The sequence below is a fragment of the Musa acuminata genome, chromosome BXJ1-6, assembly GCF_036884655.1.
Source record: "Musa acuminata AAA Group cultivar baxijiao chromosome BXJ1-6, Cavendish_Baxijiao_AAA, whole genome shotgun sequence".
NCBI lineage: Eukaryota > Viridiplantae > Streptophyta > Magnoliopsida > Zingiberales > Musaceae > Musa > Musa acuminata.
The window spans coordinates 31,003,037-31,020,955 of NC_088332.1; positions in this window are offsets into that span (position 1 = coordinate 31,003,037).

Genomic DNA, 17,919 nt, shown 5'->3' on the forward strand with positions numbered 1-17,919 from the left:
CAAGGATGTCATGTATGAGTACTCCACTCTTTGATACTAGACTTATAGGTCTGGAGTTTTCAGATCTAGCACAACTGGTTATTGGGAGTGGTAGCCAATCTTACGAGGGCTATTGAGTGTCAATAGGGGATCATCCGCTCTTAGTGTTATGAGAGAAATATCTCATATGTTCTTGTTTAGATAAATCCCTAGCTATGATCATTTGGATTGAGAGAGAAAGAGTTCTCTGGGAGAATCCGATTAGAGTGAGACTCGAGTAGAAACTATATGGGCATAATAGTACCAAGCCCGATATATAGTCTCTGGGGTATTAGATGGATGAGGGGCCATAGATATATGGTAATGAAGGACAGATAGGTCCAAAGGATTGGATTGCCATATATCATCTCGGGATTGCGGTGTAATGGTCTAGTACGCCCGTAGTCAATGAGTCGAGTAAATTATTATGGAGATAATAATTCACTGAGTCAGAAGGAGTTCTGACAGGTATGACTCACGACTAGCTCGATATTGAGTCTAGAGGGTCACACACATATGATATATATTATGACGAGTAGATGTTCAAATATGAGATATCCGTTGGAGACCCTGTCTTATTAGATATCTAATAAGCCCCTGAATTATTGGATCCTATGGATGATATCCAATAAGAGCCAATAGGAGATTATTGGATAGAGATCCACTAATCTAAGAGGCTTGGGTAGTTCAATGGAGATCCAATACCCAATATAGTAGGATCCATTATGGTTAAGTCGATAAGTGGCCTCTATAAATAGGAGGAAACCAATGACCCATAGGCTAGAGGTTCTTTTTAGCTATCTCCTCCTATTCTCCTCTCTCCCTCTCCTCCTCATACGGTAGCCCCTATTTGGGGGATATGGACAGTAAGAAGGGGCACCCCCTTCTTGATTGCGTGGTGCGCGCGAGGAAGAATTTTGAGCAGCGATTTGAGGAAAGTTGACCTCCTTCATCCTCTCCCATATACGATCTCCCATAGTAATTCTCTTATGCGTAGTTTTTCGGTTTCATGGGTTTTGCACACCAACATTTGCACAACCATGAAACCTTCTTTTCCCCTAGTAATTCTCTTACCCAAATTTCCTAATAGTGGTATCAGAGCCAGGTTGATCATGCAAAAGATTGGCTTTTAAACTATGTGTGTTGTGTTCAATTGTGTTGAAATTGTTTTGCGTGATTGCTACGATTTTTTTGTTGTAGTTTTCAAATTTGTGCTGCACCTTTTGATACTATTAAGAGGTGTTTTAGATAGGGCTTTTGATGTTAAATTTGTTGACACAAAAGGGGAAGAAGGCTATTACTAGCTTGCACATCTCAAGAAAAGTATATTGCTAGCTTGCACATTATAAAGAGAAGCAAAAACTTTGCTAAACTTCACATCTCAAAAAGCAAAATAGCTAGCTTGTATGATGAAAAATTCACTAGCATGCATGTTCTAAAATTATGTAAAATTTGCTAGCTTGCATATTATATAATGATGTAAAACTTGCTAAATTTGCTAGCTTGCACATTAACCAATGACATGTCGGATAACATTTGATTTAAGTTTCACAATAGTTATCTTGATCAAAGTAGGTTTTAAGTGTGTAGGATTAACTACGATAGTGATTAAGGCATAAAGCTAAATGAAGTCCTGGAGATGAGAACGAGATTTTGTTAGGAGTTCAAGAGTTCGTCGGAAGTCCGAACGTTCTATCATGGACTTAGTTAGTTTTGCCTAAGTCGTACGACACCCTTGCGTGATCGTCCGCAAAGGTCAGCCTCCTTAAAACCTCCCATGGTCCCTTAGGACCGACAAAAGAGAAAACGAGTTAGAGAAAGCACCTTACTTGGGATCCACAAGCAAACATTTCAGGAAACAATTCATAGACAATACAAATTATAAACATACTATACCAGCTCTGAATGGTTGCACAACCAAGGGTCAAAATAGTCCACGAGAGACTGAATATCTCTCATAAGTATCCACATGACATAACCTTTATTTACAAGCCTAAAACGACCACCAAACCTAACTAAAATAGGGTTGTTAAGCCTTCGACCATCCCTCTACATGCTGTGTAAAGCATGAACAAACTAAAAGACACATACATAAGCATTAAATCAAACATCCTATTTAGAATTTCGTTTGTGACATTCTCCCCTACTTATTCCTTCAATGTCCTCATTGAAGCCTTTGTCGACACTACAAATCTGAACGGACTATACCAGCTCTGAACAGTTGCACAACAAAGGGTCAAAATAGTCCACTAAAGACTATATATGTCTTATAAGTGTCTACATGATACAACCTTTATTTACAAGCCTAAAATGACTACCAAACCCAACTAAAATAGGGTTGTTAAGCCTTCGACCGTCCCTCTACATGTTGTGAAAAGAATGAACAAACTAAAAGACATAGACATACATAAGCATTAAATCAAACATCCTGTTTAGAATTTCATTTGTGACATTCTCCCCTACTTATTCCTTCAATATCCTCATCGAAGCCTTTGCCAACACTACAACTCCTAGCCTTTGCTGAGTCTTCAATCTTCTTCTCCAACTACAATGTCCCACTTGGCTCCCAATTGCTCTCCAATACTGTTATTGAGTAGTCGAACTTTTGATCCGCCATGCTGCTTCAACTCACCAATGACTTTGACTCTAGAGTGGGATTGGCTGAGTTGTGCTGATCCCTATTTGTTCCTACAGATCCATCAGATAAAGGAAAAGACCATCCTTACTATATGTCAGTCTCTCAAATGTGTGTTTAAAGGTGAATCGATCTCATTATCGTGATCTCATCACGATCCGATTCCCATTGCACAAATCCAAGGACATCACAATATATGTATGCATTTATGCAATAGTTATAAAGTGATATACGCCAAAATATAATAAGCAAAAAGATTCTGTATCAAGTCACACGTGCCATCACTCACGTGATTGGCTTGCTGGGCACCTATGACTAGCAATCTCCCACTTGACCTAAAGCCAATCACCTATGTGTCTGATCCCCATCAGACCCCTGTGACGCTCAAAGACAAAATGAGACAACGGCTTTGTTAGTGGATCTACAATGTTATCTTCGGATGGAACTCTTTCCACTGCTACATCTCCTCGGGTTACGATCTCTCTGATAAGTTGGAACCTCCTCAGAACACTTCTTATGAGACCCGGGTTCCCTTATTTGAGTAATCGCCCCGTTGTTGTCGCAATATAAGGAGATCGGCTCCTCGCTACCCAGCACGACTCCCAAATCTATGATGAACTTCTTCACCCAGACTCCCTCCTTTGCTACATCTAATGCAGCAATGTACTCTGCCTCTATGGTCGAGTCATCAGTGGTATCTTGCTTGGAACTCTTCCAGCACACTGCTCCTCCATTCAAGGTGTACACATACCCTGAATTCGACTTACTATCATCGACATCAGACTGAAAACTTGAGTCTGTGTAGCCTTCAATCTTAAGGCTATTACCTCCATATACTAGTAAAAGATCCTTAGTCCTTCTCAAGTACTTAAGGATACACTTTACTACTTTCCAATGCTCCAAGCCTGGATCCGCCTGATACCTGCTCGTGACACTCAGAGCATGCGCTATATCAGGCCTAGTACATAGCATGACATACATGATAGACCCAATTGCTGAGGCATAAGGTATCATATTCATGTTCGCCCTTTTTTTTTTGAATTTTCAATGCCAAACATTTTGACAATGGTTTCTATGTACCTGGACTAGGACAAGCCAAGCATCCTCTTGGATCTATCTCTATAGATTCTAATCCCCAAGATATAGGATGCTTCCCCTAAGTCCTTCATGGAGAAGTGTCTAGATAAGCAAGCCTTTACCGTGAATAGCATTCCTACGTCATTCCCAATGATCAGGATGTCATCCACATATAACACCAAAAAGGTGATAGCGCTCCCACTTACCTTCCTATACACACAAAACTCATCTTCGTTCTTAACGAAGTCATAAGATCTGATTGTCTCATCAAATCTTATGTTCCAACTTCGGGAAGCTTGCTTTAGTCCATAAATAGATCTAAGCAACCTACACACCTTATCTGGGCAGTTCTTGGACACGAATCCCTCAGGTTGCATCATATACACCTCCTCCTCGAGGTTCCCATTGAGGAATGTTTTTGATGTTCCAACTTCGGGAAGCTTGCTTTAGTCCATAAATAGATCTAAGCAACCTACACACCTTATCTGGGCAGTTCTTGGACACGAATCCCTCAAGTTGCATCATATACACCTCCTCCTCGAGGTTCCCATTGAGGAATGTGGTTTTCACAACCATCTGCCAGATCTCATAATCATAGTGTGCTGCAATAGCCAATAGAATTCTGATGGATTTTAGTATTGCTACGGGTGAGAAGGTTTCGTCGTAGTCAACACCTTGCCTTTGACGATACCCCTTAGCCACTAGCCTTGCTTTATAGGTCTCTACCTTTCCATCTACTCCGATCTTTTTCTTAAAGATCCACTTGCAACCGATGGGTACAATACCTTCGGGCGCATCAACTAGGTTCCAAACCTTGTTGGAGTACATAGAATCCATCTCAGAATTCATGGCTTCTTGCCACTTCCCGGAGTCTATACTCATAATAGCCTCCTTGTAGGTCTGAGGATCAATATCCTCAACATCCTCTCCTCTAATATGTCCCACATATCTCTCAGGAGGATGAGATACTCTATCAGACCTGCGTAAAGTTGAAACTTGTGTATTAGGTACCTGAACAGACTCAGGCTGTAGAGTGGTGCTTGAGCTTGGTTCTCCAACCTCGCTCAACTCTATCATTCTCCCACTGTCTCCGCCAAGAATGTGTTCCTTCTCAAGGAACACTACTCTCTTAGCTACAAAGACCTTTTGGTCCTCGAGATGATAGAAATAATACCCACAAGTTTCCTTGGGGTATCTCACAAATTTGCATCGCTCTGTCCTTGATTCTAACTTATCGGGGTTATGTCTTTTAACGTGGGTAGGGCAACCCCAAATCTTAACAACCTTAAGATCAGGCTTCTTCCCTTTCCATATCTCAAATGGTGTAGACACTACCGACTTAGTTGGAACTCTGTTCAAAAGGTAACCTGCGGTTTCTAGGGCATATCCCCAGAATGAGATGGGTAGGTCAGCGAAACTCATCATGGACCGTACTATATCTAATAACGTACAATTTCTCCTTTCAAAGACACCATTGAGCTGAGGTGTATAAGGAGGTGTCCATTGGGATAATATCCCATGGTCCTTGAGGAACTGAGTAAACTCTGTACTTAAGTACTCACCTCCTCGATCTGATCGAAGAGTTTTGATACTCTTTCTAGTTTGGTTCTCCACCTCATTCCTATACTCTCTGAATTTCTCAAAGGCCTCGGACTTGTACTTCATTAAGTACACATATCCATACCTTGAGAAATCATCAGTAAATGTAATGAAGTAGGGGTAACCTCCAATGGCATGAGTTGACATGGGTCCACATACATCACTATGTATGAGTTCCAACAACTCAGTGGTTCTCTCTCCAGTTCCACTAAATGGAGAGTTGATCAGTTTTCCACGAATGCAAGGCTCTCAAGTTGCATATGACACATAGTCGAATGGATCTAGATATCCATCATTTAGCAACTTTTGAATCCTTCTTTCATGGATGTGACCTAGCCTACAATGCCACAAGTATGCACTGTTCACCTCATCTCGTTTCCTCTTAGACACTTACATTCATGATATGTGGAGTAGTGTCTAGCATAAACAAACCTTTATGCAATATTCTACTCCCCAATCTCCCCTCGGCTTTGCTAGAATTTACAATAAATTGTAGATGTAATAAGCAATACTAGTATCCAATACCAATGCACTATCACAAAAATCTGCCAATTGGAGATTGATCATGAATGTACCTGAAGCTTCTCCAAGCTTCTATTTCGCCCTTTCTGCAAGGTACTCTTTGCAGTTCCTCTTCCAGTGCCCATCTTTACCACAGAGGAAGCATTGGCCTTTGTTCTTTACTGGGTCTTTCTTAGCAACCTTTGTAGAGAACTGGCTTCTCATTCTTAATAGCACTCTCTGCCTCCGTTAACATATTGAGGAGCTCTGGGAGAGTCACCTCAAGCTTGTTCATATTAAAATTCATTATGAACTATGAAAAAGAATCTGGTAGGGAATGAAGCACAATGTCCACACACAAGTTATCCTCTAGGACCATTCCCAGACCTGTGAGTTTCTCTATCCACTCAATCATCTTTAGGACATGGTTCTGAACCGGTGTCCCCTCAGTCATCCTAGCGCGGAAGAGGCTCTTAGATATCTCATATCGCTGAGTCCTTCCCTGTTCCTCAAACAATTTGCGGACAAGTAGGAGAATGGATCTGACATCCATCTTTTCATGTTGTCTCTGTAACTCAGGAGTCATAGAACCCAACATATAGCACTGAGCAAGAGTGGAGTCATCAATGTACTTCACGTAGCGAGCGATCTCATCCTCGCTTGCCCCTTCTTCGGGCGTAGGCATCACTGTATCAAGGACGTATACAATTTTCTCCACTGTAAGAACAATTCTCAAGTTACGGAGCTAATCCGTATAATTTGGACCAGTGAGGCGGTTGACATCAAGTATGTCACGTAAAGGATTTGAAAGCAACATTTTCTAAAAATAAAGATGTAGCAGAAATGAATAACATGCAGATTTTGCAAGAAATAAACTATCAAGATATGAACTTCTATCTTAATATGCTCCCACTATTTTACTAACGTGTCACGCGACACCCTCAGCACGTGAAACGAATGTCTCCGGTAGACTTCTAGTGGGGATCAGGATCCAATCAGCGTCTTAGTGTAACCTCGAGGGACTCGACCAATCACACTAAGCCTAAAAGATAGGCAACTCTTGCCGATCACAACTCCTTGTGATTCCCGTCCTGTTCGGCCTCCGAATCACCATGGCCTCGAGGGACTCGACCAACCATGATGCTCGGTTAAGTCAACACCTTCGTTACAAGATGAATCTGATTTGATGATATACCCTCGAGGGACTCGATCAAGTATACCATGCCCTCAGGTCACCGGTGACATCTCTATGTCGTAAGCAAGATAGCGAATCGCGATATAGGTGAGTCTCGAGGGACTCGACCAACTCAACCTACACCGGGAATCGGTTCCTACTCATAATAATGGAAGGCCACGTGGGTCAATCTAATTGCCTCACGTTTACCGACTTAATATTATCGATAGATGTTTCTATGATTTGGTCTCCTAATATGACATGTCACACATATACATATTTAATATATATCTACATCGCATGCAAATATATATACATATCTAGTATGTGTATAATCAATTATACTAGATGATCATGGACCACAACCTAATGTGATTAGGCCCTAGCCAGTAGGCCTAATCACTCACATCAAGATCTATGTGTGCAACGGTGCATCTCCATGCCCTGTGATCGTCCATCTCGTCCTCGTCGGTTCCGTCGACATCTTGATGCATCTTCATGCATCGCGATCATCCATCTCATGGGTCCCGCTATCGCATCCACGCTCCCGCTGCGCCTCCTTATGTGATTACAACTTAATCATAGGCACGCAGGCCCGACAATAAACGAGAAATATAATGGAGGCTCGCAGACCTCAATAATAATAATCACAAGTACACACATCACACGGTCCATGATCATCCGTCCACATATCATACATCACATGTATAAATAATCATCATCATGTAGGACTACTAGATAATAATAAAAATAATAATCAACTAAACCTTTTAATTAATTAATATTTTCTGAAATCAGGGAGGCTGTTCTTTAATTAATAAAGAACTAAGTCTCTCATACCAAGCCCTTGGAGCTTGTTTTAAACCATAAAGAGCTTTAGTTAATCTTAACACATGATTAGGGAGGCTGTTATTTTCAAATCCAGGAGGTTGTTCAACATAGACTTCTTCGAAAATAAAGCCATTTAGAAAAGCGCTTTTAACATCCAATTGAAACAACTTAAAATTATTACTATTAGCGTAGGCAAGGAGCATCCTTATGGCTTCTAATCGAGCCACAGGAGCGAAGGTTTCTTCGTAATCGATACCTTCTTCTTGGGTGAAACCTTTAGCCACTAATCTAGCCTTGTTTCTAACCACGATACCATATTCATCTTGCTTGTTTCTAAAAACCCATTTAGTACCAATAACTAAATGGTCATTTGGCCTAGGAATAAGCTTCCACACCTCATTTCTCTCAAATTGATTTAATTCATCTTGCATTGCGATAATCCATGAATCATCTTTCATGGCTTCATCAACACATTTGGGTTCAATTTAGGAGAGAAAAGTGGCGTTGGAACAAAAATTTTTAAGAGAAGAACGTGTTTGAACCCCCTTTGATGTGTCTCCTAAGATTAGCTCCTTAGGATGAGCATCTACATACTTCCAATCCTTGGGTAAGGATGTTTCGGAAGTGGATGCATCCAAGTTACTAGTTGGAGACGGGGTTTCATTTAAATTCAAGGAATCAAAATTAACATCATCATCAAAATCATTTTTCCTGATTTTGGAAATCTCATTGAAGACAACATGAATGGATTCTTCAATAATTAAAGTTCTTTTATTGAAGATACGAAAAGCTTTTAGAAACCGAAGAATAACCAAGAAAGATTCCTTCATCGGATTTATTATCAAATTTTCCTAAGTTATCTTTTTCATTCAAGATAAAACACTTACACCCAAAGACTTTAAAATATGAAACATTGGGTTTTTTGTTGTTCCATAACTCATAGGGAGTTTTGGTGAGTAAGGGTCTTACTAGAACTCTATTCAAAATATAGCATGCAGTATTTACGGCTTCGGCCCAAAAATATTTGGGTAGGCTATGTTCATTCAACATGGTTCTTGCCATTTCTTGTAGATTTCGATTTTTTCTTTCTACTACTCCATTTTGTTGAGGATTTCTAGGAGTAGAGAAATTATGGTTGTATCCATTGAGTTCACAAAATTCTTGGAAATCATGGTTTTGAAATTCACTACCATGATCACTTCTAATTGACGAAATCATAGAACCCTTCTCATTTTGAACAAGTTTATAAAACTTGGTAAAATATCTAAAGCATTCATTTTTCTGTATTAAGAAGTAAGTCCATGTGTACCTGCTATAGTCATCCACAATGACGAAGGCGTATTTGCTACCTCCTAGGCTCGATGTAGAGATTGGTCCGAACAAGTCCATACGGATCAATTGTAAGGGCCTAGAGGTGCTTATTTGATTCTTAGATTTGAAACTGCCCTTAGTTTGTTTACCTAATTGGCAAGTATCACATACATTATCTTTGATGAACTTGATATGAGGAATACCTCTTATAAGTTCTCTAGATGATATTTGAGTGATTAGTTTCATGCTAGCATGACGTAATCTTCTATGCCATAGCCAAGCATCCTCATTCAAAACCGAAAAACACATTTCATTACACAAATCATTGATGTCAATATTGTATACGTTATTTTGTTTTAATGCAATCATAGACGTGTTTTTGTGTGGTTTTTCATTGATGCAAGCATTAGACTCGAATCTGACAATATATCCTTTATCACATAATTGACTGATGCTCAAGAGGTTATGTTTTAAACCATCAACTAACAAAACATCTTCGATAAAGAAGTTGGATTTGTTACCTATGGTTCCTTTGCCAATGATTTTACCCTTGTTGTTGTCTCCGAAGGTGACATAGCCTTCGTCTATGCTAGTGAGCTTAGAGAATTGAGATGGATCTCCGGTCATATACCTTGAGCATCCACTATCAAGGTACCATCTCTTGCTCCTAGCTTGCGATGGTATAGGTTTCTACAAAAAAGGATGATTTTTAGGTACCCATTTGCTTTTGGGTGCCTCAAAAATAGATCTACATTGTTTATCATGTTGCATAGAATTTATCATGGTTCCTTTAGGAACCAAAATTAATTTGTTTGGACTAATTTTCTTGAATGGACAATTATGCGTTTTGTGTCCAAGTTTGCAACAAAAGTTGCATTTGCTTTGGTGTCGAACATGTAAGATGGGGCCTTTTATGAAGGTGGTTGGATTTTGGTGAGGACTTCTCACAAATCCGATTCCACTTCTTTTGGGAACGTGACCCTTGTTTGCAAAGATCATGTTCAATGACTTGCTACCAACCTCGAATTTCTTTAAGGTGTCCTTAAGTAGTAAGTTTTTCTTTTGGAGAGTTTCTAGATCATGGCATTTTGTGCATGAATTTAAACTTTCATGATATTCAGTTTTTAACTTATCAAAATTACAAGTAAGACTATCATGCTCCTTTTTTAGCAATTTATATTTTCTACTAATAATCTTGCATTCATCAAATAAGTCATGGAAGGCATTTAATAATTCATCAAATGATAAATCTGCATCTATTAAATTCGTTACCTCCTCTCCGATGGCCATTAAGGCGTAATGAGCAACTTGCTCGGTGTTGGACTCCTCTTCTTTGGACGCGCTCGAGTCATCCTATGTTGCTTTGAGCGCCTTCTTCTTTGATGTTCTCTTCTTGACTTAGGGACAATCACTCTTGTAGTGTCCCGGCTTCTTGCACTCATAGCAAATAACTTGGTCCTTCTTGGGTTCAAATTTATTTTTTGTTTCATTCTTAAACTTGTTTCTTTTAATGAATTTTTTAAATTTTCTTGTTAGAAGTGTCAAGTTATCGTCACAGTCCTCATCACTTGAGTTTTCTCTCAAGTGGTCTTCTAAAATTTTAAGTGTCATATCCTTCCTATTCTTTGGAAGGATGTCTTCTTGCTCTTCATGAGCTTTGCAAGTCATCTCGTAGGTCATTAATGACCCGATTAGTTCTTCAAGAGGGAAGTTGTTTAGATCTTTGGCCTCTTGAATAGTAGTGACTTTAGGATCCCAACTCTTAGGAAGGGATCTTAGAATCTTATTTATGAGCTCAAAATACGAAAAACTTTTTTCGAGTCCTTTTAGACCGTTGACGACATCCGTGAAACGGGTAAACATGTCGCCAATAGTCTCACTCGGTTTCATCCGGAAAAGTTCGAAAGAGTGTAACAAAAGGTTGATTTTTGACTCTTTCACTCTACTTGTGCCTTCGTGAGTCACTTCGAGTGTGTGCCAAATATCAAATGCAGTTTCACAAACCGAAACACGGTTGAACTCGTTTTTATCAAGTGCACAAAATAAGGCATTCATAGCCTTTGCATTAAGAGCGAAAGCCTTCTTCTCCAATTCATTCCAATCGATCATTGGAAGAGAAGACTTCAAAAATCCACTTTCGACAAGATTCCAAAGTTCAAAATCCATAGAAATAAGAAAGATCCTGATTCGGGTCTTCCAATAGGTGTAGTCCGTCCCATTGAACATGGGTGGACGTGTAATAGAGTGGCCCTCTTGGTTTCCGGCGTATGCCATCTCTCTTGGGTTTTAATCCATTTGAGAGTTACCCCGCTCCGATACCAATTGTTAGGATCAAGAGCACTAAGAGGGGGGGGGGGGGGGGGGGGGTGAATTAGTACAGCGGAAATCTTTCGACGATAAAAACGTTTCAACAATAAAAACGATTTCGGTGTGAAAGCCGATTCTAAGATTACTTTAACTTAAGATCAAGCGAGATGACGTTAAAGTCAATCTATGAAGGCAGTTTGCAGTTATGATGAAAACCAGAATATGAGCGCAAACTGAAATATGACATTCGTACGAAGAAACTGATTTACGTCTAAATGCTGATTCATAAATCACTTGATTAGGCGAGATGCAGCTTAAGTAAGGATATTAAGGCAGTTTGCAGTTAAGATATAAATCAAAATGTAAACGCAAACTGAAATATGATGATCGTACGAAAAAAACAGATTTACGTCTAAACGCTGATTCGGAAAGTGCAAAGCTAAAACCTGAACGTATATGCGCAGAAAACAGTAAGCTTTAGAGGAGGTTTGCAGTAAAGATAAAATGCTCAAAGTAAATGCAAACCGAGATTTAGAGTGGTTCGATCAATCTTGACCGAGATTTAGAGTGGTTCGATCAATCTTGACCTACTCCACTTTTGGCTTCCTCCACCGACGAGGTCACCGACGTCAACTAGAGGCCTTCCTTCAATAGGCGAAGGCCAACCACCCTTTTACAGTTTCACTCCTTTTGACGGGCTTAGGAGACAACCCTTACAGAATTTTCTCTCCTCTCCTCTCTTTACAGCTCAGAACTTGAAAGAAAAGAGGGAGAAGGACTTTTGGCCTTTACAACAATTTTGAGCTCTAAAAATTACAAAACAAGATCAAGATTTCGGTGTGTATTCTCTGTGCTTTCAGTGCTGAATGGGTGGGGTATTTATAGGCCCCAACCCAGTTCAAATTTGGAGCTCAAAACTGTCAATTCCTGGAATTCCGGGATCAGGCGGTTGCACCTCCTGATTGGAGTGGTTGCACCGCCTGGCAGAGCTCGAAGACTGAGCCTCTGGGCGATGCCACCTCCTGCCAGAGCTCGAAGACCGAGCTCAGGCGGTGCAACCTCCTGACTAAGGCGGTTGCACCGCTCAGCCAGTGCTCGAAGACCGAACCCAAGCGGTGCCACCTCCTGTCAGGGGAGGTTGCACCGCCCAGTCTTGCTCGGAGACTGAGCCCAAGCGGTGCCACCGCCTGGCTGGAGCGGTTGCACCTCCCAGTCTCTCACGGAGACTGAGCCCAGGCGGTGCCACCGCTTGGCTGGAGCGGTTGCACCTCCCAGTCTCGCTCGGAGACTAAACCCAAGCGGTGCAACCTCCTGCCTTGGGCGGTTCAACCGCTTGGCAGAAATCAGGGTCCGTATGGGTTGATCCATTCGGCCCAATTTGGGTTTTTCAGGGGCCCAATTGCCCCAAGATTAAGTTAATGGGATCACCTCCTATTTCCAACTTAATCATTGTGCTAACTATGATATTCCCTAAGACATTTACTGCAACTTGCTCCGGTGCGTCAATCGCTTCTTCCGGCGAACTTCCATCGATCATCCGATGAACCCTCGGTGATGCTCCTGTGGACTTCCGGCAAACTCCTGGACTTGCGACGATCCACTTGGCGAGTTCCAACGAGCTTCTTTGGCAAGCTCATGGACTTCTCGGATTTGTTCCCGCAGAACCTCCGACGACTTTCCGAACTTCCGTCGAACTCTCGAACTCCCAACGTGATCATTGTCTTGACTCCGGGGCAACTCCTGCTGCATGTCTTACTTTCATCATAGTTAATCTTGCACACTTATCTCAACATATAGATTAGATAACAAATGACAATTGACTTCATCATCAAAATCCGAGATTCAACACATTTTACCCTTTGTTGTGCAACTGTTCAGAGCTTGTAAAGTCTGTTTATAATTTGCATTGTCTATAAGTGTTTTTCGGAGATGTTTGCTTGTGGATCCCGATTGAGACATTCTCTCTAACCCGTTCTCTCTTTTGTTGGTCCTAAGGGGCAATGGGAGGCTTCGGGGAGGCTGACCTTTGTGGATGGACACGCAAGGGTGCCGCACAACTTAGGCAAAACCAGCTAAGTTCGTGACTGATGGTATCAGAGCGGGACAAGCACTCATAGAAACACTTAGCATACAAACATGGGGGACCTAGCGGGGCTGCGTTGAGGGCATTCAGCACACGCGCGACCGTTTGGGGGAAAACGGGCATGGAGATGTAGGGAAAAGGAGTCGCTCGGAGGAGCGGGCATCTGACATTGGCATTCAGAGGAATGGCCAACCCTTCGAGGAAGAGGCACCATGAGAACAGGCAAGCTTGGAAGAATACGGAGCGCATAAAGGTTGGGATGGCTGAGTTTGAGCTATGGCTCAACGTTGACAACCATACTTGATGGTGCTTAAGACAAGCGAGGCGCTTGGTAAAGGATAAGACAATGCAAGGTGGAATGAGTTGCTCAATGACCAAAAGAGTTATGCAAAGCTCACAGAGGTGAGGGGAATTGTTAACTCGAAGAATTTGGTACTCATGCATGGGCTTGTATGCGGACGATGGAATGTTCGTAGCCATCCCAAGGTGACTGAAACTCGGCGCCATGGAGAATTAAAACTTTCTCTTCGGCATATAAAGGATACGTCCGTAGGAGGCTGAAGTGTGCAACGAGTTCAGCATGTTGCTAGGCCTTGAGTGGTGCAGCGGGGGTTGTATTGACGTGGAGTCGCAATCTAGCAAGTGTGTTTGCAGGAGGTAGAACAATGCATAGTTTGTTCAGTAGATCAGAGTAGTCCAAGGGGATGGTGGTCTCCGAAACGAAGAGAGATGTTGCTCCAACGGGACAGTTATCCAGGAGGGATAAGTCCCGGCTCTCTAGAGGGAGAATCATGTGGGACAGACCTTACAAGTTGGGGAGGAGTACCTCAACAAACAACAACTCCACGAAGCTCAATGGACTAAGCAAGCAGCGAGGAGTCGTTGCATGATCTCGCTCGAGAGAATGCATTGGTGGATGCATTGCGAGATCAAGTGGGGGAGCAACCCAAAGCAACTCTAATGAAGGCACACTTGGAGTCGATATGGAGATCGGACTCAAGGGAGAGCTGACCCGTGGAATGGTGGGCACAAGGGCCACCATCGACTCAATGCAAAAACGAGGAGCGGAGCAACTTGGGTGTAACTTAGCAAAGTACCCAAGCCGCATGAAGGGAGCCAGCTTAGAAGTTGGAACATGGAGCGGAGGCACAGTGCTTTCCTTAGACAGAGGTCAAGGACATGAACTCTTGCAGAGGAAAGAGTAGAATCATGTTGTTCCATGGGTTCTTCATTCTGACTAAGCGGACTCATCTTGCATGGTGCCAAAGACGAAAGGAACTTCTGGGCACATGCACCTTATCTCGGAGAAGCATTTGATGGAGGAACTAAGGCGACTCAATTTACGGAGGCGAAATTGGGTTCAGAAGGCCTTAGCACGGGGCAAGAGGACTCAGAGGTGGGTACTCTTGAAGAATATGCCATAGTGTTGCCATTCAAGTTGCCATGAAGGAAGCGGTGCGTAGCGGAGATTGTGCTGGTAGGGGCAGAGGCCCAAGATCTAGACAATGGTGCACAAATTACAGTGAAGTCGGTGGACTTCGGGAGCTACTAGGCGACGGACTGTCCTAGAGCGGTGCTTCATTTAGGTGTGACCCAAGAGTGGGTGGATGAAGGTCGATTGCCAAAGGAGCGAACAAAATCGAAGGTGGAAGAGACCCTACGCTGTATTGGCAAAGGCCACACATGGAGGGTTCACAATTCGAGTTTATTCCACAAGGATCAGAATGCAATGGAGATGTCACCAGGAGGCGACATGGTGCAACGGATCATGGTGGAATAGTTCGTGGCAATGCGATACACACGACATAGTCCTGTGAGGGACTAGATCATATGGAGGTATGATCGGGAGCTACTAGAAGCTCCACTTCGGTGAACAACATAACGGCAAGAAGGGCTATGGATTCAAGGAGTGAAGGCCATGGTACCGTAGAGGCGGGTCTTCCGTGCTTGCATCGAATTTTGCATCGGATAAAAACCTTGGTCATCAGCATATGGGGGCTGGGTTCCACCAAGGAAAAAGTTCGAATGCAAGTACCAGTGAGTTCCATGGGAGGGACTTGATCATGCAGAGGTATGATCGAAGCAGCTGGAGAGTTGGACTACTCTAGAGCTCATATTCGCTTAAGGGAGCCCGACAAGTCAGAGGACAAGGTCGAGTAAGCGAACGTTGCTACCAAGGAAGCTAAGGAGAACAGAATCAGGGCAAACCCTATAATGCGATGGTAGAGGCCATGCATGGGAGTTGCAGTCTGTCTTTCCATCGACCAAAGGAGAGCTGCTTGGAGAACACAAAGGTGTTGAAGCAGGGGGTCGAAAGGGGCGAGGAAGCGACGACGAGTCCAAAGGGACTTAGCTACCCAAAATCTAGCATCAGTTAGAATGTAGGTGGACTCAAAGGAGTGCCACGGAGACATATCTACTGATCGTGAAGAAAATGGATGCATATGCGAGGCAACGGATAGTAGGGCCATGGGCATGGCAGCGCCATGGTACCGCAGAGGCGGGACTTCCGTGAAAGTCATTGATCCCTTGCTCTCATGGAGAGAGAGCGCTTGGTCATGAAAGGGGTTGAGGAGGTGGAGCATGCAGAGGCAATCTCTAGGTACCGAGACAAGGCTGAAGGGCAGAGGCCGAGGAACTTTGTAAGACCGGTGTCATGAGCTTCTCATCAAGATAGCCGAAAGTGAAGGACTTCGGTCATGCAAGAGTGTATAACCAAGGAATAAAGCAGGCAGTACGCGATGCTGTACCTTCGCGACTCAGGAGAGTAGGCGGCAGGGTTGTTGGAGAAGACGGTACAATCCCATAGACAACTTCATCTATTAGAGAATTACTCCAAGTTGGAGTGAAAACTTCCCGCATTCCAGAAGTTCGATGCCATTGAGAAGGTGAATCATAGTAGCTAACTCAACGCAAGGAGTGCAAACACTTCAAGTGCTTTAGAAGTGTGAGCAAAGAGCAGGCGAAGGCTAGTAACCAGCTCGATGCATTAAGTACAACCTCGAGGAGGCGGGCGAAGTCAAGTAACCTTTGCCTTCTCAACTCTTAAGAGAATGGGCGAAACCGAGTACCCCAATTCTCTTATCTATCCTGCAGAGGAGCTCTGCACAAGTTCAAAGACCCTTCGAAGATAATGAAAGACAATAGTTGTCAAATCCTCACCAACGGTGATCAGTGCTACTAAGAGTTGGTTGTTCGCTTCATTTCCCAACGAAATGCCAATCAAAAGTGGAAGTGATGCGAACCTACTTGGATGTGACAACTAAGTGAAAGAAGAGTTAATGAGCAAATTTTGTGGAGGAAGGACCTAAAACTTCAGAAGTTTGCGAGACGATGCTTGTTAAAGCTCCAACAAGCATCCACCCAGTTCAAGCAAAATGAGGAATTTGAGAGACTGGCGTAGTAAGGATAGTCTTTTCCTTCATCTGGCGGATCCGCAGGAATCAACAATGATCAACACAACTCAGCCAACCCCACACCAGAGTTAGAGTCATTGGTGAGTTGAAGCAGCATGGCGGATCAAAGGTTCGACTACTCAAAAACAACAGCGGAGAGCAGCTAGGAGCCAAGAGGCGCATTGTAGCTGGAGCAGAAGATTGAAGACTCAGCAAAGGCGAGGAGTTGCAGTGTCGACAAAGGCTTCAACGAGGATGTCGAAGGAATAAGTGGGGGAGAATGTCACGGACAAACTTCTAAACAGGATGTTTGATGTAATGCTTATGTATGTCCGTGTCTTTTGGTATGTTCATGACTTGTACAGTATGTAGAGGGATGGTCGAAGGCTTAATAGTCCCATTTTAGTTGGGTTGGTGGCCTCTTTAGGCTTGTAAATAAAGGTTGTGTCATGTGGACACGTGCGAGAGATTTTTGATCTGTAATGGACCATTTTACCCTTTGTTGTACAACTGTTCAGAGCTTGTAAAGTCTGTTTGTAATTTGCATTATCTATGAAGTATTTTTCGGAGATGTTTGCTTGTGGATCCCGATTGAGACGTTCTCTCTAACCCGTTCTCTCTTTTGTTGGTCCTAAGGGACATTGGGAGGCTTCGGGGAGGCTAACCTTTGCGGACGGATACGCAAGGGTGCCGCACGACTTAGGCAAAACCAGCTAAGTCCGTGACAAGGCGGTGGTACTACTAGACTGTTGAATCTCGGATTTTGATGATGAAGTCAATTGACAATTGTTTGTCTAATCAGTGTGTTGAGATAAGTGTGCAGGATTAACTACGATGAAAGTAAGACATGCAGCAGGAGTTGCGCCGGAGTCATGACAATGATCACGTTGGGAGTTCGAGAGCTCGACGGAAGTTCGGACGGTCGTCGGAGGTTCTGCGGGAACAAATCCGAGAAGTCCAGAAGCTTGCCAAAGGAGCTCGTCGGAAC